The 27265-nt window shown below is 32.9% G+C and overlaps 1 protein-coding gene across 1 annotated transcript in view; it reads right to left on the reverse strand.

Moving 5' to 3' along the window:
- Nucleotides 1-26679, reverse strand: part of LOC118736387 (inactive dipeptidyl peptidase 10) — a 99449-nt gene extending 72770 nt beyond the window's left edge. Inside the window, exons 1-2 of the mRNA XM_036466481.1 lie at nucleotides 26332-26679; nucleotides 25525-25685 (exon numbers count right to left, since the gene is read on the reverse strand). The gene's annotated coding sequence lies outside the window, so the exon portion shown is untranslated. The remainder of the gene's footprint in view (nucleotides 1-25524; nucleotides 25686-26331) is intronic.
- Between the last annotated feature and the right edge of the window lie 586 nt (nucleotides 26680-27265).

Below are 27265 nucleotides of genomic sequence, written 5' to 3' on the forward strand. Positions count from 1 at the left end.
CCGATACCAACGGAATTTTTCATGCTGCCTATCTTAGGAAATATTTTTGATAGAGTACTGGAACTTTCCATACACATGGAGGAGGGCTGCCACCTATTTAAAAAAATCGAATTCAACTTGAATTAAGGAAATGGTTTATTTGAAAATTATATTAAAAAATGGATACCAAGAGGCTCTAAAGGTTGTAGTTTGAAAATATTTAGGAAAGGGTTGCCACCTGTTTGAAAAGTCAAATTTAAATCAATTAGCAAGCTATCTGAAAAATTAAAATATGGATGTCAAACAAAAGATTGTTAAGAAATGTTCATACTGATAATTTAGAATATTATCGAGGTGTTTTACGAGGGTTGCCACCCGTTTAAAAATTATATTCAAGTAATTTATATGAATTACTTCATTATGGGTATCAATCAAAATGGTTATGAAAAGGGTTTTAGTTCTAAACTACATATAGGAGAGTTGCCGCCTGTTTGAAAAATCAAATGCTACTTGAATTGAGGGAGGTAGGTAACTGGAATATGTATTACAATATGAGTGTCTGAAGAAAGGGGTTGAATAAGGTTTTTAGTTGGAAAATATTTCGAAGAGGGTTGCCACCTGCTTTAAAAGTCGAATTTAAATCAATTATAATGAAGTTAAAGTGATAAACGTAAGAGTTTTTATAAATGTTCAGCTTGAACATGTAGAATTTTGCCACCTGTTTTAAAACTAAATTCAAATTCAATTATTTTAAAAGTTAAATGAGTTATTATAATATTTCTATATATATGGTAGGGTTTCCACATGTTTGAAAATTCAAATTCAACTTGACTTATTGTAATTAGGTAACAAGAAAGTTTTAGTTTGAAAACATTTTGAAGATAAAAAAATAAAATCTCCTGTTTTTGTATTAGTTTAAGTATGTTTAGTTTTACTGAAACAAATTACACCTAATTTAGCACGCAGAAATTTTATACACGCACCTATATTGCATATAACTCCCACTGAAAATTGGATTACATTGTATGTATCTAAAGGGAATTCTTATAGTTAAGTCTTCAAACTAACGCTGAACTTCATAAAAGCTCACATGAAGGCCAATCAGAGTAAATAATTACGAAAAATTACACAAATAATTAGTATTGGGCTAGTTCTTTTTACACAGGGTGGATATACATATCTATGCTTCAGGAACCAAGCCATAATTTGCCAATGTTTTCGTATCTGCTATATAGGTATAGACAGCATTATTTAACAAATACTTAATATACTTTACGGCGCTAAGAAGTTAAGCGAGATTAAGCATCGTAATTTTCGCTACCATAAAAGTAGTAAGCAAGTAACGAGCAAGCAGCACACCAACAATAAAATAAAAGTAGATGAGAAAAGTTAAATGCAGCAAGTAAGTAAGTAAATCATTCGCAGCGCAGTAAAATTGGCAATGAAAGAGCTAGCTGCAGATGTATGTGTGTACATATATTAGGGCGGGTCGATTTTTTCTGCATCGTTCTTAGCACTTTCCGTTTCTATATGAAAAAGATTCCATTAGACCATAGCTCTAAAGTCAATTTCGAGCTTGCAAAATTTTAAAAGAAGCTATCTTTAATTAACACAAAGCTAATATGCAGATTTGGTACGAAAAAAAGCATTTTTGGTATAAATTTTTTATTTAAAGAACCGCAAGCTACAAAGCAAATTATTTGTATGTAATTTTTTAATATTGTAACAGAAGAAGAGATGAATTCATCTTCCTTTCTTCACCTAAAAATTCTGAAAATCTTGACAATCTCGGCAACTGTTTTTCAATTCACCACAGTCTTTCGTTAGGCAATTGTTAATTCTGGCAAATATCTTGAAAGCTCTTTATTGTCTTTCGAAAGACTAATTGAAAGATCTGCCAACGAGGATATCTTAGCGCTATGCAGTTCACCTTGTGGAAAAAAGTTCTTTGTTAAGATATATTTAATTTAGAAAACATATATAATTTTTTTAAACAAAAAAAAAAATATTAAAAAAAAGAGAAAAAAATTAAAAGAAAAGAACAATAGCTCTTCAAAATCAAATTAGATTTAAAACATTTTTATTTGAAAGAGGACAAAAATAAAAAATAAACAATAAAAAATTTAAAAATAAATTAATAAGATCCTAAAAATGAGATGAAATAAAAAATACATATTTTTGTTTTTGAAAAAATAAAATGTTAAAATTAAAAGAAAATGAAATTGACAAAAGAGTAACAAATAAAATAAAAAATAAAATAAAAAAATAAATAAATAAAATGAATTTCTAAAAAATAAGTAAATTAAAAAAAAAAAATATTTTTCTATTTTACACGATAAAATATAAAAACTAAAAGAAAACTTAACAAAAAAACTTAAAAAAAAATATTTAAAAATAAGAAAATAAAACTCGTAAAAATTAAATGAATAACGAAAAAAATTTATTTTTAAAACAATAACAACCATATCTGTAAATAAAATGAAATTAAAAAAAGTTTAATCAGAAAGAGAAAAAAAATACATCAAATAAGTTTCTCAAAACTAATATAATTTAAAAAATGAACATATATTTCCGTTTTAAAAATGAAAAAATCTGAAAATTACATTAAAACAGAAAAAAATGTAGTTTAAAAAAAGAAAAAAAAAAATCCGCTCCGCCAAAACTCGAACTCGGATCTCTCGATTAGCAAGCTAGTACTTTGCCCACTCGGCTATTGCGACTGTTGCTCGGCTATTGCGAATGTTGCAGTGAGCTAAATCATATACAAGTGCTTTCTCTCAAAATAGCTTTTCACACCGATTGGTGAATGAGGGATGTTTTTTTTCTAAGACTGTTGTGATAGAATAGTAAAAGTCTTTCAAACTATCTTGCCATCTATCTTTCATTTGCCTTACGAAAGACTTTTAACTATCTTAACCAGAACTGCCCTTTAAATGGCATTTGAATAATAATTTCAGGAATTTGTAAAACTTGTTCAGTATTTTTTCTGAATGTAATTTTATGAACGCTGCTCCCGGTAAAATCTACACGTTTTCGAAATTCGTAATATTTAGGAAAAACATTAAAAATCGTATTTTTAAGTAATAATTTATATCAGATGCGGTTCTTTAAATAAGAAATAGATATGCAATATGAACTCCTCGTATCAGAAAATACCCAAGTACAAATTTGTTAAAGTAAAAATTATAATCTCTAACTTTGTATTAATAAAAGATTGCTTCTTTTAAAATTTCGCTGACACGAAATTGACTTTAGAGCTATGCTCTAATCGCATGTTTCTCTTAGAATTTCGTGTAGAATGCGAAATTGTTTCACACAGATTGACCCAACCTAATGTATTTACATAGGTACTTTAACTATATAGTTGCAAGCAGTAAAAATTCAACGCTGTTGCACAAGCAAACAACAAATATTTAGCAGCTATTTTGGCTGAGAGCATCCATATGGGTGGGTGTGTGCTATAGCGTAGTCAAAGTCAACAGCACGCAAGTAAATTTGTATGTATACGTAAACAAATACATACATACATAACTATGTATGCGCCAACAATGTGTGCACTGACTTTGCCTTCCCACTTGACTCTTCTCAGTTTTGTGTTCTTCGTGTTTGTGTTTTGGACCAGTGCACATTTCTGCAATATTTACGCTCAGCGATGCACTTAGCTGTAACATGATCGCAGACGCCGACCTAGTAGTAGCTCCTCCTGCAGGCTGCCTGTATGCTGTGTGCGTGGAAAAGTAGAACAAGCAGCGCGAGTGATGTACTAAATATGTATGACTTTAGTCAGAATTTCGCGGCAACTTTCAAGCTGCGTTTCTTTTAATTTATAGCGCCATTGAGCGCAGCAAGGACACAGGATGTTGTAAGTTATTTCCTGCTCCCATCAACTTGTCGCCGCATTTATTTTCCGTTCGTTTTTCTTAATGGAAATAATGATGAGGTAATGCTATTATCCAGTTGTGTTGAAACACTTGCCATCCGAGTTGATATTCGAGAAAGTAGCCTTAAAGGTGGATAAATATTCCTTTAGCAAGAAATGGGCACTCTGTGGATCCTCAAAAATAAAGGCAACTTTTTTTAGGACTTCTTTGTTGGGTAAAAGTTTTTTCGGTGGGGAACTCTCCAGCTTCTAGAATTTACCAAAATTTCAGCCCATTGAACATTAATAATGAGGCGACTTCATAAGAAATATTACCTCAAGAGAGGACTGGACGGGTTCTAACCTTTGGAAAAAATAAATAAATGGCTTAGGTTAGGTACATATAAGCGGGAGTGGCTAGAGGGTGTGACTGCTCCTCCTGTAGTGCCATATACGTAGTATTCGTTACGCTATGAACTTTGACAACGCTCTTATTTTATTCTTTGCTATTTCAGAAAGGTCTTGCAGATGGATATCGGTTTTCGAGCGTATGTAGTTGTCTTCTGCCAATGTGCTGGGCAGTTACAGATATGGTTTCCATTTTTTCTTGGCATTTGCAGCTGCGACAATAGTCCGACGCGCTCAATACTAAACAGTGTTGCCAGAAGTGCAGATCTATCCTCAAAACGATCTTATTAAAAAAAAAAAGATACGTCGAAATGTTAAACCGTGGATATTAAAATGAAACCAAAATTCCATATAAAAAAATCTTCACTATGAATACTTCTGGCAGCACTTGAAGATTTTCTTTTTTTTTTTTAACTATTATCTGAACTGAGCGAAAAAAAATAATTATAATATAATCATCATTTTTGATCGAAACAATAAAAATGAAGCAATAATTTTTTTCGTTGAGCGGAAAAATAAAACTCAATAATAATTATTATTTTTTAAGCGAAAAAAATAAAAAATCATAAATTAAAGATTAAATGCTGATTTTAATTATTTTACTCATAATGATTAGCGACCCTGATAATTTTTTCAAAAATAAATATTGCAAATTATCAAGGATATTCAAGGATAAAATCTTAAAAGGACATTTTCAATATTTACTTGTCCTTATGCACAAAAAGATTTAACCTACATTAATTCCACAGAACTGTATTTTGAATTAGTATGGGGTATCTATTTTTCTACTTTGCACTGAACTTTAAACAACTTTTTTGAACTAATAACTTTTTTCAAATTTTAAAGTCATTTAAAAAAAATCCTGACGTCAGAAAGAAAATCCAAAAACGAAATTTTACTAAATTTGACCTATGATTTCGCGAATATACTGGGTTTTTTGTGTGTAAAATTGTCTGTCGTGTGGTGTAATACTATAGGTTTTGGAGCAAAATTAACTTCTCTTGTGACAAAATCAATTTACAATTACAATTTACCAGAATTATTCATCTTAAAATCTTAAAATTGCCGTTACATTTATTTCGCTATCTGTTCTCATTCTTTTTTATATGACACACTGTGCGCACTTTAGCGTGCCACTGCTTCCGTCAGAATATGTTTTCTCTAACAAAATCGGGACATTTGAAAGAAAAAATTATATAACATACCCAGCCTTTCAAGGTTCAACCGTCTGGGAACTCAATAGAATTTCTTCAGCTACTTTGTTCGTTCCTAACAGGCATGCCTAAAAATATGCAATACGAAAAGTGAAGATGTAAGGACGCTGCATATTTCTAGGCCAAACTCTTCTTCATTTATATCTTTTTGAGCTCCACTGTTGCTCGTGGCTGTTAACCAATTCCAATTGCGTTCAGGAATACATGAAAGAAAGTAAAGTGCAATATTTCTCCCACAAAAATATAAGAAAGCTCTTTAAACAAAGAAAAATTCGCTTCCAATTTTGAATAGCAACGAAGCACTTTAATTGGAAGTGTAAACTAAAAACAAAAGCATAGTTATTTAATTAAAAAACTTACACAAAATAAATTTACAACATGCCATAAATGCAATTCCAACTACATACATACATACAAAAACAAAGGCCAGCAATGCCACGTAAAATAAGCCAACCCAGCAGGGACAATGTAGGAGGAGAGAGAGGCGCGAGTGCGTTGGAATAATATTATAGTTCTCAACTTTCAACTACCGCTGTGGAAACATTGAAAATATTAAAAGACAACATTTGCGATTTTTTTTATGTGATTGCATTTAAGTGCCACACCACACAAAGGGAACGATGAAAACTTAGCAATGGAAGCAAAACAACGAACAACGAAATTAAAATAGCGCGCAATAAAATGCAAAAAACAAAAGAGTGAGGAAGTGCTAAGGCAACAAGCCACTTGAGTGTGTCTTACCACTCCGTTTGAAAATTGCTGATTTTATGAAAACACCAAAGAGACTGGCAGAAGTGAAGGAGCCTGCATACATACATACATGAACTAACTAGGAGTGTATGTATAATAGATGTACTTAGAAGGAATTGAAATGGAAAATGGGTCATCGAAGAAAATATTGAGTATGTTAAGTTGTGGGATGAAAGGAAAGTACATAGCTCGCCTCGCCGATTTAAGCAACGAACGTTTAAAAAGATAAAAATTTTGGCTTTTGTAATTTATGCAAGTGCGCTCAGTAGCTAAATATAACCACGCTTAGGTGCCATTTACTCGATTAAATTCGGGAAAATATTTCAAAGAAATGAAACTTATCTGAAAAGATCGAAAGGACTTTACAGATAGTGCGGGCAGTAAGAAGTTGTGGAGATACAAATTTAGCTTAGTTTAGTATTTTTAGCGGCTGCAGAGAAGCAACCGAAACCTTTTCGCTGAATTTTTGATCAGAAAAATTCTTACATGCCGTAACACGTTTCAGCACATCTATGCATGGTCTTCTGAAGCATATTACGTATTCCATATCTAACCGATTTCCAACTTCCGTGTTTATTTTTTTAGGTATTCAGGCAAAGTTAAAATTTTTTTTGCAACACTGAATCTGAAAATTCGCGAATAACTCCAGAGAAACTCCATAGCGACCCCAAAAGGATACGGAGCAGTACCGAAAAGTCACAAAAAATTATCGGAAGTCCCGATATTTCCGAAAGGTTCCGGAAAAATCACGAAAAGTTTGGAGAACATTCACGAAAAGCTCTGAATGACAAAAACTCGACAGATTCCGAAAATAATGTAACAAAAGTTCCTTAAAATTCGCTGAACCAGCTAGAAGAAATCTGAAAAGTACCTTGCAAAAACCCAAAACTTCAATAATCTGGAAACACTACACTTTTTTTTAACAAAAAAACGCCGAGAGCTCCCACATACAATCCCTACAAATCTTGAAATACACAAATGATCCAAAAAATTTCCAAAGATCCTTCAAAAAATCGATAAAGGTCCTAAAACGTTGCCAAAAGCCATGAAGTGCCTCGAAAATATACAAATTTATCTCAAAAATATCCGAAATCCAAAAACTACGAATCGCTTCACTATTTTAAGCGAAAAAGTCTCGTTGAGCCCTGTAAAATATCTTAAAAATTCCTACAAATCACGAAACATCCTTAAATGCCACTAAGGATCTCGAGAAAATCTCAAAAACTTCCAAGAGGAAAATTTAGAAGCCTTGAAAAAAAATTTCGAAAAAATCACCAAACTTCTCGAAAAATCCCAAAGAGTTCAGAAAAACTCTCAAGCAACTCTCTTAAATAAGCCCTAAACCGTTTCAAGGAATCTTGTAAAACATAAAAAATACGAATCATTTTACTTTGTTATCTGAAATATTCAGAAGTACTGAAGAGTACCTCAAAAATCTCCAAAGGTCACTGAAGTATCCAGAAAAGTTTCAATAGTAATTCTGAAATGGTGCGAAAACGATCTTGAAAAAATTCCGAAACATCCCTACCAGTTTCCTCATAAAGTAAAAAGTATGTACAATTTCGCCTTCTACTTATTTCTGCCTTAAAAAAAAGTAAATAAATAAAATAAAAATTAATTATTTTTTGCTCAAAATATTAAGTAAAATTTTTGCAGTTATACGCAGTTAGAAAAAACGGTACGAAAAGTTTTTACTGTTTTTTTTTTTTATTTCAAAGGCTAAATATAATTTATTTACAGTCTCTGTTTAGCATTGATACCCTCTTTTCTGTGAAATGAGGCTACCAATTGCATGTGACTAAGCCATAAATGTTACTCATACGCAATGGTGCACTAACAAATCTTCAAGCGCTAAGCATTTTTCTCCAAGAAATCCCATCCAAAGAAACTCATTTATTCTATTTTTAGCAATCGCTGTGAGTTCCGGGGAAATTCCAATCAAATTCAAGCATTAAGGATAAATTTATACCGCCTGAAAGTAGCGATTAGATTTAAAACTTTTTCAGTATGTGTGGGTTTTCTATGCAACCTACATAAATACACATATGTATGTACATACAAGCACAAATAACCGAAACGTTAAAAGCTGGGCGGATAACCAGCAAATATGACAGGCAGTTTTGTATGTAGCCATCAACAAAAATGATATGCAAAAAATAGCATAACGTATAAGCATAGAATTGCTTGGAAATGACATGCAAGTATGGAGCTGTTAACATGCAAGCAGCTAGTTACTCGTATGCATGTAGCGTTGTGTGTTTGTAGCGGAGTTTACAGCAATGTGACATGGAAAAAATGTCAGTATGTGACAAGCGCTTCTTGCTTCACTTTAAAAATGACATGCCAAAATATAGCGGAAGTAGAAGTATGCAGATAGCAAAGCGGAACAGATGAAGGAAGTGTTGCTAAAATGCCAGTGATACCAAATATGTATAAATTCGTATATGGTTAAGTGTAAGGATATATACATACATACATACTCGTATATATGTACATTAGGGTAGCCCAAAAACATAAATTTTATTTTTTTCCTTCTGCCGACCCCCAGAAATGAAGAATATCAAAAAAAGGAGACACTCTTTTTTTCCTATTTCGAAATCGAAAAAATTTGGAAAAATAGGGTTGCCAGACATTTAAAATTTAAAATTATGTAAAGGCTCAATAAAATAATTAAGTTTCTTCATCAAATATAAAAGCGTTTGAAGAGATTTAAAAACATTTTCGTACGTGGTTGCCACATTTTTAAAAAATACAACAACGGTTCTTAAAAATGTAAGCTCATTTAATACCACAATATGGGTATCAAATGGAAGGTTTATGTACTCCCGGCAAAGGTTTTTGAAAACACATACTTTATTTAACATATATTTTTGGATAGAGTTGCCATTTATCAATGGTAAATTTTTTTTTAAATACATGCGGTTAAGTAAAATATGAGTTTCAAGCTTTTATTCTTTCTATTCTATATTCCTTTTTTTAGAAAAAATATGGCAACCCCGTTCAAAAATATTTTTAAATATCTTCAAACGGTGTTAGTGTTGATAAAAAAACTTAAATATTTTATTGACCTTTAAATAATTTTAAATTTTCAAATATCTGGCAATCCTAGTGTTCAAAATTTTTTACCACAAACCCACAGAAAACATCAAGTAGAATGCAAAAAAAAGAAATACACATCCATTGAGCTATTTTTTGTAAATAAAGGATAGGATTATCGGTTTTTAAAACACACATAGTAAAATTTTTAAGTCAACTAAGCATCATAGTGTTTTTCTTTAAAACTACCGAAGGTAAATAGTCTTATTCGATCAAAACATATTTATTTTTAACGATTTTATTACAATTCTACGAAAAAATTTATTTTCCCCATGTAAAATACATGGGATACTTCAAAACCCATGCGGCACGGATAGATATTAACCGATTTCAAAATAAAAAAATTGACAAAATAAAAAAATAATTTTGGACCACCCTAATGCGTATATATGTATATGTGATAGTAGAGCATGAATTATGAGAATTTTTGCAAGCTCGCTATGAATCTATATAATGCATTTACATACATACACATGCCAGTACTCCTCACATTCTCCAATTTCTCCTATTTTGGCTGTCAAGTCATGTACGTCTGCTTTTCCGTTTCATTCAACCCACTTTTACGCATAGCAAATTTCATTTTTGCTATGCAAATTTTTCGGTTTCAATTCGAGACGACTACGATGCCAACGTTGCGGATGATGCCATCAGATGGTTGACTGCCACTGCGGCTAACACATTGTGGCAAATTAATTCACACATATGTATGTACACGTTTTTCCAAAACAAGACTAACTAAACCAGAAGTTGCAGTCAATTAGGTTGCATGTTTTCTACACAAAATATACGCATGCAAATGCATTTAAATTTGTGTTTTTATTTATTTAATTTTTCTGCTTTGCTTCACATGTAAAGTGTCAGTCAATCACTCCTCAACTGACAGCTGTGGTGGCACTACTCAGCATGGCAGTCGGGCAGTCGGGCAGTCGGGCAGGCAGCCAAGCTGTAGTAAATAGTACGTGGCGCATACATAGTACGTACACATGTGGCAAGCGCCTGAAGAGCGACAATAAAAAGTTTATTTACTAAGCTTTGCATGGAAATTTCGCTAGCAAATGTAGAGCAAATTTACTACTTTTGTATAGTAAAGTCAGCTATAGCAAATGCTGCCAACTTTCTGCTATTTTACTGACTTTTGTATGACTGCCGAAATTAAATTTTCATTTTTACAGTTATGCTTTGCAGTTAAAATGCCTTTGTGAATTCAATAATCTGCTTACATGAAATGATCGAAAATTTCTTGGAAGCTGTGCAGTGTCTCTCCTTTTTTCGCAGATAAATATACCAACGCAGACTTGCATTTCAATGTCGTTTTAGTAAAGTGTGACTGCCACTGACTGGGCGCAACAATTTTTGGCAGCTTTTATTCGTCTGATAGTCTGTGCTTTCAATATCACATTCATTTAATATTTTAGTGCCAATTTTTTTGCGAGATTTTAATCTTCACGTTTTTTGGCATAAAATCTGCATACTTGGTGCATTTCCAATATGCGCGCGAAATTTGAATTTGAATTTTTTTAACCCATTGGTGACCCAGTTTTTTGTAATGTCTTATGTTAAGTGCATTTGATTTTATTATTATGCAAATTATAAATAATTTAAGCCATTTACGACTTTGACTTAACGCATTGATGACCATATTTTAACCCATTAGTGGCCAAATTTTTTTTTTAATGAGTCTTTCTTGTGTGTATTTTTTGTAATCACTAGGAAAGAGCATGAAACGGGGGAAGTCATTTATATAGAGATCAGTTAGATAGTAAAAGATAGGACATAAATACAAAAATTTACGATTCAGTGGAAAACATAATGGGATGTGTGCACGGCCAAAACAAAGTTGAAATTAAAAATAAAAGCTTGTAATAATTTCAGCTCTCTGACATTACTTTTTAAGAAAACTGTGTAAAAAAAGTCGAAATTGTTTTTAGTTTCGTCTTTGTTTCGACTATGAATATGCTCGATTATGTTTTAAATTTAAAGAGATTTACAAACTAAGCATACAAAATATCGAAAAGCAAGTAATGTATCTAATTAAAAGCAGTAACTAATTAAAAAATCAGCTGCATTTAAAAAATAAAAAATAAACAAATACAAATAAAAACAAAATAAATAGTCAAAACTTTTCAATATGTGGGTGCCGTATAGTGATGATAAAAAGGATTTTGAGTATGCAGTTTTGTAACCAGTTTAATTGTAGTGTAAGTATTATAGTGTAAGTTTGAAGTGGCTAGGATTTACGTTTTTCCATACGAAGTATGTTCGACGATTTTTTTATATGGAGAAAATGAGCGACACCTTCAGCAAAAAATTGCCAAAAATCACTGGCACTTTAATATACTAAAATTGAATGGGCTACAAAAATACGTAGTCAAAATCTTTTTTAAATATCTAATTAAAAACATATATACAGTTTTTACGAACTTTGAAACTTAGATTTACACGTTAAGGAATAAACTATATTTAAAAAAAAAAACAAGTAAGAGCAGCGCTGTCTTCGGCTATGCCGAAGTCTTCATACCTTTCATGAACATCTGCAAATTTTACTTTGACAGATTACTGCTTTTGAATACATCTGCATACATCGATAGAGGAGTTACATACTTATATAAAAAATCGCATCTAAACAATCAGAGGTATGGAAGATATACTTTATATGGCACCAATCTAAGTGATTTTCACTGCTATGTGATCGGTATGTAAACCGGTAACACAATTTATTGGGTTTAGTTTCCTACATAAAGGAAATATATGGCAAAAACTGGTATCTTAACAATCAGTGCTATAGGACAGTGCTCGTCAAACTTTTGAGTGTGACGGACCGGCTGCAGTTTTTCTATTACGTCGGGGACCGGTACCTTTTTTTATTGATTATTTTTCGTTTACGATTATCTCATATATGTATTAAAATTTGTTTAAATGAATTTCTTTATTAGCCGGGTGTATATATATGACCTATTACCATTTAATGATAGCAGATATTAGCGATTTTTTATGAATGTTTAACAAATTTAAGTTGTTTTTATTATACAAGTTGTATATAGCCTCATTAAACAGTAATATAAAACATCACAAATGTAATAACTGTAAAGTTATTATAATAAGACATATTATAAGCGGACCGGCGACTTATGGCTTACGGACCGGCACCGGTCCGCGGACCACCACTTTGACGAGCACTGCTATAGGAGATAAAGCTTATACAGCAGAGATTTTGACGATTTTCTCAGTAGACTTTGTATTATTATTTATAAAATATCTTACGAAATTTATCGGTTTTAGCTGTTCAAATAAAGGAGTTTTACAGTAAAATCCCATATCTGAACAATCAGATGTATGGAAGATATATGTTGTAGTCATCCGATCCTTGTTATTTTCATTGTAAGTATTCTGTGAAAATGGTGCGAAATTTCATGTTCCTAGCTGCATAAATGGAGAAGTTATGATAAAAGACCTCATATCTGAACAGTCAGTTGTATGGGGGCTGCAGGTTATAGTGACCCGATCTTTGTTATTTTCGCTGTAAGTCTTCTGTTGATAATGAGTGAAAACAGCGCGAAATTTCATGGTCCTAGCTACATAAATGGATGAATTATAACCAAAAATCTCATATCTGAACAATCAGTTGTATGGGAGCTATATGTTATAGTTACCCTATCTTTTTAATTTTCACTGTAAGTTTTCTGTTGATAATTATTGAAAACAGTGCGGAATTTCATGTTCCTAGCTATATAAATGGAGGAGTTATAACGCAAAATTTTATATCTGAACAATTAGTTGTATGGGAGCTATAGGTTATAGTGACCCGATCTTTGTAATTTTCACTGTAAGTATTCTGTTGATAATGGGTGCAAGTATTGCAAAATTTCATGTTCGTAGCTGTATAAATGGAGAAGTTATAACGAAAAATCTCATATCTGAACAATCAGTTGTATGGGAGCTATATGTTATAGTGGTCCGATTCTTCCGGTTCCGACAAATGATTAATACATTATAAAAATACACCCACCTACCAAATTTGATCTGGATATCTCGAAAACTGAGAGACTAGATTGCATACAAACAGACAGACAGACGGACAGACGGACAGACGGACAGACGGACATGGCTAAATCAACTCAGCTCGACGTTCTGATCATATAAGTATACATTTTCATGGGTCTATCTCTTTTTGTTCTGGTACTTACAAACATCGGACCAAAGTTATAATACCATTTCATGCTCATGAAAGGTATAAAAATATTATAATTAAATAGTAACAAAAAATAGTCAGAACTTGTCAATATGTGGGTGCCTTATAGTTATGATAAGCACTATATAATGAAAACACAGGGGCACAACAGACCTACCGGTCGCAGTGCCTTACCCAACCAACTAAGTAACCAACTAACTATAATGAAAACTGTGACATCGCGGTGAAATATCGCTGGCTTGTAATCAGAGGGTCTGATGAAACTAAAAATCTATTAAAAACGTCTTCTAAATTGTCAGCGCGACTCATTTTGCTTTGCACATTTAAAAAAAAAGTGACTTTGAAAACTACACTGGCAAAAAAAAGGGGTTAGTATATTTTTTTAAACATAATTTTTTTGAAATACATAATTTCAAAATTATAAATCAAAAAAAGAAATATAATACCGCTTTCTTAGAGTAACAATTTGAATTGAACACTTGTACTTCTCAGTTTTGAAAAAAAATTATACTGTTCAAATTTGTCAAGTTTGGACACGCATATCTGCCCAGCTGAAAAATGATAGAAAGGTGAAAACTTACACCCAAATGTAGAATTTAATGGGGAATAAACCTGCGTTTTTATTTTTCCAAAAAAACACATTTTGAAAATATTTAATTTTGAGCACGCTTTGCCCCAGTGTGCGGCATTAAACTTAAATTTTTTTTTACTCGTATTTTTTCGACAAACTTTGGAAGACTAAGCATCGAGATGAGTGAGTTTCTTATCAACAGTCCATTTATTCTTATAAACAGTACCAAAATAAAATATGAGGATATTGTCAATTTCCATCTTTAACAAATTATTTAATAAGCCATTTAAGAATCTCGGGCACCTACTTACCAAGAAAAATAAACAGGCAGATATTACACTTTGCCATTTAATACTAATTAAAAAAAGAAGAAATTGAAAAGACAAAATTTTCCATAGAAAACCGAAGCACAATTGCCTCTCAATCGTTTGATGCTCATCGCCACTTCGGTCCTCAAAATTCCATTTGGCTTTTATAGCTAACTAACCAGCTTATTCACGCCTAAAATGCTAACAGAACTGAATCAAAACCACCAAACCCCACGCATACACATATGTACACACTCGTACACTGAAGGACGCTTGCAATAACTCGGCAAACAGCAAAGGCATTCTTTGCATGGACAGTACGAATGCAAAGCAATTTCCGTTAACGTTTCGAGCGCTTTTTGTGAAATTTTTTATTCAACACTTCAGCTGTTTTTTTTGTTTTTTTTTTTGTTTTATTCATTGTCACAGTGCGATATCAGACTTCCTGCAAAATGGAATTGAATTTTTTATTTGCATTTTTATTGCACTCAGATAGAAACTCGTAGGTTAGAGAGATACGCATAAAGCGTACACCGAGTACAAATATTATGCAGATAAATCCACTGTATATAAAAATAAAGGATGTCACATTCAAGTTAAAAGCTGTTGGATAAAATATGAACTTTTTTTATCAGGGACCGAGAACGCCTTCCAGTTTTGGCTCAGTTCTACTTGAGAATAAAGTGTAATCTCACGAACGTTCCCACATTCCCACAAAAGAACCAAATCGGAACAAAAGTATTGAGAACAGTTTTATTGGGAACCAAATGATAATAAAAGGTACGGGAAACAATCGAAAACGTTTTCGAGGAGGATCACATATGAACAAAAGTCTGGGGAACGTTCTGCTAGATAACAAAACGAGAACAAAAGTTTTGAGAACTGAAAGTTAAGAATCATTTAAATTTCCAGATCGTTTATCATTAGGGTGAACTGTTTACTTATAAAAAAAAAATTTAATTCTCTCCCCAAAAAAAAAAAAATAAAAATAAAAAAATAGTTCGTGTCTTAAGTCTATCGTTAACTTTATTTGCATACTAATCATTCAGTTGTTTTTGATTAATTTTGATATTCAAACATTTTAAACTTATGGAACGCTATGTGAATAATTTTTTTCTATCAAAAATTCTTAAATAATATGCAGCTCTTAAGAAAAAAATACAGATATATATTTTTCTTCATGAAAATTTAAAGCAATAGCAAAGTAGGTACTTTTTCAAGCATTACAAATAATGAAAAATATTTCTTGTGTTTTTTCGTATGAACTGCCGACATCATGTAATTATTTTTTATTTAAATATATTCAGCTTGACTACTATCAAAAATCATATACGTATAAGTCCAAGTTTCGAAATTCGTTAAAATTAAAAAAAAAGTCAACAAAGTCCCATAAAGTTTCAGGATTTTAAATTAGAATTTCTAGAAAAAATTTCGTTATGCAGTTTTATAGCCCATTTAATTTTAGTGCAATAAAATGCAAATGTGCAATTGTTAAAAAGTCCCGTTAATTTTTAATAGTTTTTTTGGCTGACTATGTTAGGCACTTTCTTCCATACCAAGTATGTTTGGAAATTTTTTTATAAGGCAAGAAAATTTGTAACTTGTATTTAAACCGTTTTTGTTAAAATATAAAGAATGGTTTTATAAAAAAAATAATGAAAATTAAATGAATAAAAATTCAAAAATTCTATAAACATGTCAATATATCGGTGTCGTGTAGCTATGATAAGCACCTTATTTGATTTAACATTTGAGTTGACGAAATCAATATCCCTCTACAAAATTCAAAATTTTGCAGAACGCTGGCTATTTTACAACCTTTTTTGTAGCTTTCAATCATGTTTTTTTTCCGCAGTACTTTAGTAGTGTGCCTGCTTCTTATCACTAGCTCTATAAAAGGGACTTAAATTTTTACGAGTACAAAAAATGCAGTTTCACTAGTTCCGTTTGAGTAATTTCAAATGGCATACTGAAAAAATTTGTAATTGCGAAAGAATTTCTTGCTATGTGTAAAGGGGAAATTTTTATTTGAAATGAGCAGATAATTCTCTCCACTTCTTCTGGATTGGCGCTGTAACTTAAATTTGGTATTTCTCCATCGCGTTGAATACTTTCAGAGCTGGAGCGTCTGTGTATATTTGAAGGACATGACGAAGCCAGCATAGCCGCTGAATCTTAATTCGCTGCACTTTGCCGACGTCCTTGTAAAGCTCATACAGCTCATCGTTCCATCGTAAGCGGTACTCGACATAGCCTACGCGTAAAGGCCCGTAAATCTTACACATAATCTTTGTCTAAAAAACTCCAAGAGCCACCTCATCATGAGTGACTTATGGAGTGTAAATTTTGCATGACGAGACTGGACTTTACTTCTCAATTGCCTACTCAGTTCAAAATAGCACTTGTTGGCAACCATGAATCTCCATTGAATTTCAGGGCTGACATTATATTGGTGGCAATTCCGGTTCCTAAATAGACGAAGTCATCCACTTGTCAAATTTTTAACTGTCAACAGTGACGTAGGTGCCGAGATGTTCATGCTCTGACGGTTTTTTTGATGAAAGGAGATACTTCGTCTTGTCCTCGTTCACCACCAGACCCATTCGCTTTGCTTCTCTATCTAATTCCGAGAAGGCAGAACAGATGTAGCCCTTTTTTTTGTCGACGATATCGATATCGTCAGTACGCCAGAAATTGTACGCTATTGTAATAGTTTGCTCTTGAACGATTCAGCTCTGCAGCTTTTGAAATCTTCTCCAACATCACAGGGTGAAAAGGAGTCAGCCTGACTGAAATCTCGTCTGGTATCAAAAGGCTCGGCGAGAGGTCCTTCCGAATTCTGACTTACCATCATTTTACATAGTCGTATTAGTTTCGCGGGGATACCAAATTCAGATATCATGGCCTAGAGCCAAATTTACGTGCTGTCAAAAGTGGCTTTGTAATCGACGAATAGATGGCTTGTGTTGATTCCATTTTCGTGAGTATTTTCAAATATTTGGTGTATTGTGAATACCTGGTCTATGTTGGACTTGTCAGTGCTAAAGCCACAGTGATAAGGCCTAATTAGTTCGTTGAGAATGGGACCTCTAACCTATGCTTAGAAGGCTTATACCACCATAATTGCCGCTTGTAACGTGGTCACTTTTCTTGTGGTTTGGACAGAGTACACTCCAATCAAACGAAGTAAAGAGGTTTTCAAACTCCCCTAAAAACCATTCAATTAAAAGGGATGGGAAGAAGCGACCAAACCTAAACTCTAAAGCTCAACGGCGGAGGGTAGATGAAAAAAATTATTCTTTAAGTGTTGTGTTATATTCGAAGTGAGAAACTTTGCTGCCTAGTTTTTGTATTTGCCGCCATTAAAAAAATAAAAGTTCAGATGAAACTAAATGCTTATTTTATTAAATATCTAAAAGTCTTGGTAAACCATAAAAAGTAAATATCACATTCAAAGGATACATTATTAAGCAGCAAAGGCGTCGCTCTGCAGCCTACCAAACGACGTCACTCAAACGCCCACGCCCACCTCAGCGAATCGCTGAATGTGCGGGTAATTTGACTTAATTATCTTCCAAGAATCAAATTGTCACAGCAGACAATTGTCAAGGGCGTATAAGAAAATGTAATAAATTAAGAATACGAATAGGTAAATGGAAACTGCAAAGGAAACTATAGCAAGCTGCTTACGTTTATATATAAATCGTATTTACTTATGAAAATATAAAAGTTTAATTTTAATTTGGCATCTTTCTTTTCTGCTTTCTTCACCATCAAGACATACTTAAATAATTTCCGTTTTCTGTCTACTTATACAATTTTGCTCTCTAAACAGCCGGCAATTACCATATTTCAATCAAACTTTTCCATTGCATAAATAAGCAGTTAAGGCAGCGGCAGCAACGATCAAAAATATGACATGACATTAAAATAACAGCCAAATAACAACAACAAGCTAAATAAAAGCAACAACAACAAGAACGTCAACAGAACACCAGTAGTACTACTGACAGTTTCTGACATGCACTTGAGTACCCATTCAATGACAAAGGTCCTTCTTTTTAGTCAGTCTTTTTTTTTTTACTTGCTCACTCGCATGCTAATGACGTCGTTTTTTGCTGTTTTTTTTTTTTTTGTGCGGGTGTGTATATGTTTGCAAGCAATCATGTCTTGCACTCTCCTTAACCTTAGCCTTAGTTTTGAGTGGCAACATTAGACGACGACGACGACGACGACAAATACGACGGCGTGCTGTCCTTGACAACAACATTTTTTACTTGCACATATGTAAAAAGGTACATACATACTTACATAAAAAAATATGTTAGCATACCCACAGATGTCTGCATTTGCAGTATAAGCTCGTACACTGTCTGCTTGTATGCGAATTGTTCTTCAAATTGTGTGTCTTCTTGCCTTATTTGCCCTTTTCTTCTGTTCAAGCAGAAACTCAGAGCTCAGAAGAGCTTGTTTAAGTAGTTTGTATTTTGTAGGTTAATATTTAGTGACTTCTTTAACTTTAAAATTAATAAAAGTTTTTATTAAAATTAAATTCTAAATAGCTTTATAAATTTTAATTGAATTGAATATAATAACTAGAAAATTGCATTATTAGAAACAGTTAATAAACAGCTGTTGGCTGTTGACTGCTTCAAATATATCCCAAACCTTGCAGCTGCTCGCAATGGGTACCAATCGAGAAATAGTTATCTGCCTATGACCTCCTACCCTCCCTGCCAGCCACGGCTCACCACTTTCCCCTAAAATTCAAACGATTTACAAACACATTCACAACTTTTTAGTCATCTCACCCACACACTTACAAATTTTTTCGTCGAACTGTCAAAAAATGTGCCTTTGTTAGAGCTACATACCCGATAAGAATTCGTACTCTAACAAGAATTCTATGCGTTAGAGCGAGCATGTTAGAAACATCAGAGTTTTGATGACAGTATACATACTGTGAAGAAATGTCACTACGAAAACTTTGAAGGTAAGAGTACGTATTTAACAATTTTATTTAATTATAATGTAATTTCTTCTTTTAGATTGCAAAACAGCAGCGACTAAGTCACATTCTTAAAGTATGTATTGAGACTTTTTATATGTTTATAAATTTTAATTGATATTTTTGCTTGTTTACAGATTCACTATCAGCACCTTCAACGCTTGCATCTTCATCGCCAGGAGCACCATTAGAACCTTCTGCCCTCAGCTTCTTCATCGCCAGGAGCACCACCAGTACCCTCTACCCTCAGCTCCTTCATCGCCAGGAGCACCATGAGTACCTTCCGCCCTCAGCACTTTCAACGCCAGGAGCACCTTCAAAGTGTAGGTCCAACTTGTCAAATTTTGCAAAGTTGTAAGAAAACTTAATTTTTCTGAACCACCATAAATTATTTGCAACTTTTAATATATATCAAAAGAAAGGTAAACCAATTACCTTTCTTTTGATTATAACACAGTTAAAATTGCTTTACGTTTTCATAAAAACCTAGCAACTTTTATAAACAGCTATATATAAGCAGTGGAAAAGTGGTAAAATTTTGCAAAGTTGTAACAAAACAGTTTTTTTGTGAACTAGTGTAAATGATTTGCAACTGTTAATATATATCAAAAGAAAGGTAAACCGATTACCTTTCTTTTGATTATAATATTGTTAAAATCGCTTACCTTTTTTATAGAAATTTTTCAACTTTTGAATCCGTCTATATATAAGTCGAAAAAACGCAATCAAATTTTGCAAAGTTGAAATGAAACTGAATTTTTGTGAACAATTATAAATGACTTGCAACTTTTAATATATATCAAAAAAAAAAGATAAATCGATTACCTTTCTTTTGATTATAATATTATTAAAATCGCTGAACTTTCTTATAGAAATTTTCCAACTTTTTAAACATCTATGTGCAAATGAGTAATACTAATAATAAGAAATTAAGCCAGCGCATATGTATGTATGTAAAAATATATTTATTAATGTTAATTTCAAGTTTTATTCATAATATTGGTTATTAAGTATGTATATTATGCATTTTGAAAATAAATTTTGCAAAATAAAAGTCAAAACATTTTAGGATTTTTTATTTAAAGTTTCTTAGGTTATTTTGAATTCGCTGTGAAGAGAATGCAACCCTGAGCCGGCAGAAGAGGGCAATGCTAGACGAGTGCAGCTATATGTTTTCCTTACGAAGTATCTGAATGAGTGCGACAGTGATGCAAGGCTCACACGTACAGGGGGAAAGTGGTGACAATCTGCACACCGCCCATACAAATGTCACCAGTTTTGAAGTGACCGAAACCCGCGGTTTCACCAGATTTTTCACCACTTTTGGCTGGCAGGGTAGATACATATGACGTTGGAAAAACTTCATATTATGAGAAGGCGAAGAGGAGGAGTTAGAATCAGGCGCCGAAACGCAATGAGAAGAAAATATTTTCTAGGAACGACTGCTAATAGTGGAAATGACAATTTCTCTACCAATCAAAAACTAAAAACAATTTTTTTTTTTTCAAATGCCACTTAGTTTTGAGACACGCTAATCACGAAAATTATGTCAAGTCGAAATTTTGGCAGCTGTCAGTTTCACTAGAAGTGGAAAATTTCCCAAAAATAAAACCTACTAAGTGCTAAGACTCACTAATTTTGAATTCTATATCAAATTTAAACTTTTTCAGTTGACAACTATCATTTTTTCTAAAACTAAGAAAGCCTTAAAATTGCGCTTTTTAGTGACTTTTCTGCAGTTCAGTGACACAAAATTTTTGCATAGCAAAATAAATGATTTATTGTATTATTTATAAGGAATTTCTTTATTTATAGTGAATTTTGAATTAAATTATAAATTAATAACAGTAATTGTAATTATATAGGGCATTTAATAGACGGTTGAAATAGGTAAATGAGCCATAGTTGCGATCGTCTGCTATAAGTTCAGGCAAAAAAAAAATTTTTCCTTGATTTTCTGATGATTTTCCTTTCATTTTACACAAAATTCGTCATTTGCAAAGTTCATATCTCAATAACTTTATTTAAAAAATGAGAAAACTGCCATATCGGATTTAAGATTTTTAAAAACGATGATATCTGAAATAGTAGCTATAAATTTATTGTTATTCCACATACTTTTCCATTAGAAACGGCATTAAGCAGCATAAATGCAGTTTTCGCCGATGTATTGCTCGAGGTCTAACTTAAAATATAGAAAGAAAACAAAAAGAGAGTTGCCCACTGTCGGAAAATTGCAGTTTAAGTAAATTGCTATAATAAAATAAATATTGCCAATGTGGCTGTCAAGGGAAACACGTTTAAGAAGGCTTGCAGCCAACATTTTTTTGTGGAAGGTTGCCACCTATTTGAAAATTTTAATGTAATTGAAAAGATAAATTAAATATTTCAATAGAGGTATCTAACTAAGGAGCTTTAGGAAATTTTGCCGGTGAAAATTTTTTTGAGAAGGGTTGCCACATGTTAGAAAAATTTTGTTCAATTAAATTGATAAAATAAATGAAATATTAAAATATGGGTATTATATTAAAGAGGTGTGAGAGAGTTTACTGCCGAAAATATGTGAAGTGGGTTGCCACCTACTTGAAAAATTTAATTCGGTAAAATTGAAAAGCAAAAGTATATTAGTGAATTAGTACACCTCTGAAGAAAGTGTGCGATATGTAGACTGGAGACATAAATAGACTATAAATTAGATTCCCATGAGAAAAGTCAATAATTTACCTTATACTAGTTTGAAAATTTCGCCTCACAAAGTCCTTAAATCTATTATATTTTTTATGAATGAGGCTCTAAGTGTTTTGCGATGAAGGCTATGAAGTAACAACTCAAAAATACTTTTAAGGCGTTTTCGTTTTATACCAAAATTGTAATATTTAATTAATCTTATTAATTTACTTGAATTAATTTTTTCAAGCAGATGGCAACTCTCTTTAAAAATATTTTCCATATCAAGATTTCTTAAACCACTTTATTTTGAACATTTCATTCATCCTATCTTAAGACAAAAATTGTTGTTGCAAAATTTTGTGAATTTTTATAGTTTTTCTTCAAAGTTTAAAATTTTATTATTTTATTAATTTTTATTTTATTTGGTTTTTGTTATATATGGTGCTGTATTTTTACAAACAAAAAAAAAACTAATAACAAACATTAAACAAACAAATAAAAACTAACAGGACTAAACCACACTGATGACCAGCGAGTGACCGAAAATGATAATAGTGCTCTTGGTATGGCCGACTTACGTTCGAGAGTGACTGAAAATGAACAAGCAGCTAGATGTAGAAATGAATATCTCCATTTTATTAGAATGAGAGACAGGTCTTGGGTTAACTAAATTTACGCATTTTTTTAGGAAAAATTTCAATTTTTATCCACATTGTTGTTGAAATATATTCATATTGGACTTTGTTAAGTAGCGAAATTTTTTGATAATTTAAGGCTGCCGAAGCAATGTTAGAAAAGCCTAAGAGAAAAATATTTATTTTGATACTTTCGACAGAATGAATTTGACAAGAATGAATTTGGACAGAATTTCACTGCAAATATTTAAATCATTTGGTTTTCACCATTTGACCACAAACTAATCCATATCCACTTGATATTTGTGCAAACATGTGTGACTTTGCTTATGTAGATAGCGCTGCTATTTATTTAATTTGTATTTGCCTACTAAATATTTTCGTTCACAGAAATTCACTATCTGTTGTGTGCATTAATGCAAATAGTTCAATTTGTTTACATGTTTTTAAAAAATAGTCTGTGATGAATACAAGCTTTGTGCATATTTGTATGTGCACGTTTTTTTTTTTGCGAATGTGCAAATGTGCTCGTATGAAAATATATCACATTTGATGCATTTTGGTTAAACAAACTATTTTCAATTGCTTTTAGAAAAACTAGTTAATTTTTGACAAATTCCTCAAAAAGTATTTATTTATGTATGCGAGATAAATCAAATAATTTAGAATCACCTAAACTTTTGTTTTTTTTTTTTTTGCAAAATTTTTACGTATTATAATATTATCAGATACGTTAAAGGTTCTCAAAAGTGCCGTTTCGGCGATTTCGTCATGTCATCTCTTCGCTATTTTAGTAAACTCCTTGGGGATAAGAAGCTTGGTGTCAAGTGTCGCGCCGGTTCATCGGCCTTGCAATTACTCTCTGTGTCGCAGTATACCGTAACCCATATTTCCTTTGGGCGAAATGACTCAGCCATCTCGTTAGGAGATGTGCGGCATTTCATAGCTACAATGGAGGTTGTCGACTGCTTCGTGGGGGATTTGATTAAAAACCGATACTGTCCAGAACACGAAAGATAGGGGAGATTCCCAGTTTTGTTTTCGAAGTATACACCTCCTCCAACCCTACCCTGGGGATTTAAACCATCTGTATGTACATGAATAGATTCGCCACTGCTTAGAGTGTCTTGTTTCCACTCCTCTCTTGAGGGCAAGAGGGTCGTAAACGCTGTAGTGGGAGCAGACTTCGTAAGTGCGTAGTCCACCAATCTGGGGAGTCCCGAAACCTCCGTACTTGTCTGGACTGTTCGTATGAATTTCCGCAACGCTTGCATTTTTAATCAGCACTTTTAGAAAATTTTCGGGTATGCAGTTTTGTAGTCCATTCAATTTCAGTGCAAATTTCCTATAGCTAAAAACTACCGCGGTATTTTGAATATTTTTGTCGAGGGTGTTGAGCATGTTGTTCCATATAAAAGTATAATTTGTTTATGTGTCCATTATAAGACTAAAATTGTATGGGCTACAAAACTGCATTCGCCGAAATTTTCTAAAATTTCCAATTAAAAAATTGAAATTTTGATAGATTTTTTTTGAAGTTTGATTAATTTTGAGTTGCGATCCCGTACGAGTCCGGACTAGTCAGAAATAGTCAGAATCAGTCAGATTTTACTGGAAATCGATCCCGTACTCGGTTCTCTGACTATTGAGAGGACAAAAAAGAGAGTACATACGGTTCTCTCTCTGTCAGAAGCTACCAGTCTTAGTCCGAGAATTTTTTGCTGGTAAATTCTGGTAAATATGTCAAACGATCAGCTGTAGTGTGTTTGGCAACCAAATTGTAAACAAAAGAAAAGTGCACTCTGCTAATTCATGTTGAAAAGTATTTAATTACTAGTTGCGATTCCGTACTTTTCAATGTTACTCTATCGCTCTGAGCGATTTTTAATTTTTTTACAGTTTTACCAGTTTTAGTCGCACCTTTTGCACCTTTGTGAAATTTGTGCAAGCTTTGAAACTTCGACTTGTGAGTTATTTCTGTTATAGATTGAATTATATTTTAAATGAAAATTGCTATAAATTCCAATTCAAAAAAATTAAATTTTGATAAAATTTTTTTGAAGTTTGATTAATGGTGAAATTTGTGCTTCTGTTGCAGATTGAATTATATTTCAAATGAAAATTAATAAAAATAAGCACAAGTTGCAAACAATATCAATTTGAATTTTGGTGCTAAATCTTTGACCATGTATATTCTTATCCAACTTAAATTTCTAGCAAGATTAGCAATATGTAATCCTTTGTTTGCTTTGAAATATACATATACATATAATATGTAATACCTTTAGGAACCTTTAAAAGGTTAAATTTACCTGATATTGACTTGAAAATGTTTTTTAGAAAATTTTCTCCCAAAAATTTCCATTCAAAATTGTAAACAAAGTTTGACAATGTACTAAGTGATGAACAAATTTTGGAAAAAGTCAAATTAAAGCTTATTAAATTTTATAAAATATTCAGGTAATAATTTTTCTGCTTTAAATAGTAAAATCCATCTCACGATGTAGGCAAATTTGTTAATAGGTTTAGTTGCACCCCTTAGAAATTTTTAATCATTGGACAGATTTTTTTTCCGTAGCGAGAAACCTGCGTTAAAGATCAAACTGGTGCTCGAAAGAAAATAAATTTAGGAAAGTTTCGTCTCAAAAAAGTATTGTAGTAGAAATTTCAGTATATTAGTTTTCTGCATGCGTTTCCATACTAATGTTCAGAGGTTTAGACATTCAGAATAACAATAACTATTTTTTTTTTTTTATTCTAGTTGGATGGAAGTAGAAAAAGTCACATGTACACATAGATAAACAAACGCAAGCTTAATAAATTCCGCTCCGACTTACCACAATTCGTCGCACGCGTGTCATTTTATGCTAAATATGTAGTTGTAGCTTATCACTTCCGTTTGCGGCAGCTAAGCGATAACAATCGAAAACCGGAACACTTAACGATGGCACGCTTTTGTCGCTTGCCTTGTTACAAATTGGCTTGTTGCTTTGGTTTTCTATGGATAAGTATAGATTTGCTGCAACAATCGGCTAGCTTTTGTCAAAAAAAAAAAATAAAAAATAAAAAAAAATCACTCATACGCCGTGTATGTCAGCAATGAACTACATAAGTGAAAAAAATCAGTACAACCATTCACAATGGCCGAGCGGAAATCACGTTGGCGACAGCACGTCGTTAAAACAAAAGCGCACACGCTACTTTGTCGCCAATTGCCGTTTGCACAGCAGCGTCAATGGCACACGTTTTTGCTTTTAGGCCACTTGAAACGTGCGTTTATCACACACACACACACACACACACACACACACACAAAGCGCTTGGGTGAAATAGCAAGCGCCGCCGGAAATGGTTGCACGGAAATCGCGTTCGAATTACACTTCAAAGCAATTAAAAAATGTGTGTAAATATGTATGTATTTACATATGTCAGTATTTGCCAGCTATTGGTCACTGTGGCGCTGCTTGTATTGGGGAGAAATCCCAAACAACGAAAACCAAAGTTTGCGTAAAAAAATTTTACAAATGCGTCGCTGGCTGGCTGCCTACTCAAATTAAGCTTGCGGCTTCAAAATACTTTTACTTTCTACCACAATCTGACATACTCATTGGCGCGCACATGCACGCACACACACACATACGCACGTGAAAATTTCTCTACACTGTATTTAATTAGCGCAAAAGTTCGCACGAAAAGCAAGTCACAGCTGGCAGAAATGCGAAAGAATACTACTCGTCATAGCGGAATTGCCTGGAGTAAGAAGAAACTTTGATTTTATTACACTTTTTTATTTTAATAAAATTTTCACACTCTTGTTTGTCAATAAATATTTGTTTTGTCACAATTTCTCATTTTTGCTTTTTTGTTGTTGTTGTTTCTCAAAAATATCCCTCTTCTAGCCGTTGGTTTTTTGCTTCCCAGGCACGCGCTTATTAATTCGATTTTTTCCGCTTTATCGACCACTTTGTCGCACGTCTCAATAGTAACTGAGCCAGTTGCGTGCTTTGCTGGAGATAAAATAGTACTCCGGGAAAATTGTATTGTATTGTAAATAGGGAAAAAGTTCACCAGCATTTGCTTTTTGTTTTTTTTTTGTTGGCAAGCATGCGAGAATGCCGCAGTGATGCGCTTTCAATGCAGCGCTGAGAGCGTGAGCGCCAGCGTCAATATGCGAGTGCGCAAAATGCAAAGAGAGTACTTTATGAGGCGGCTAGAGTAGCCAAGTGTACCAAAAATTAGGCGATGCCGAAATGCAATCACTACTAGGACTTTTGAATTTGAAATTGTATGCGCTAGATTTTGGTCTCGCCCAGACATTTTGATAGAAATTATTTTCAGTTGCTCCTTTTATATTAAACTTGAAGCGTGGCATGAAGCGTGGAGACCTCACAGCCGCCCATTTGGGTTTCCGAAAACCGTTCATAAATAACTCCGTTGCCAAATCCACAGACGCAATGCCGCCAAAGTTATGCTTTATTAAGCCCTTCAAGGTTATCGTGTTGTAAGGAAATCATTAGCTAAGGATCCTAAGTCTAGTCCATTAATAGACCAAAGCGTATGATGAGAGTACAGGGACCG

The sequence above is a fragment of the Rhagoletis pomonella genome, unplaced genomic scaffold (genome assembly GCF_013731165.1).
Source record: "Rhagoletis pomonella isolate Grant_MI unplaced genomic scaffold, Rhpom_1.0 Rhpom_scaffold_00003, whole genome shotgun sequence".
Lineage (NCBI taxonomy): Eukaryota > Metazoa > Arthropoda > Insecta > Diptera > Tephritidae > Rhagoletis > Rhagoletis pomonella.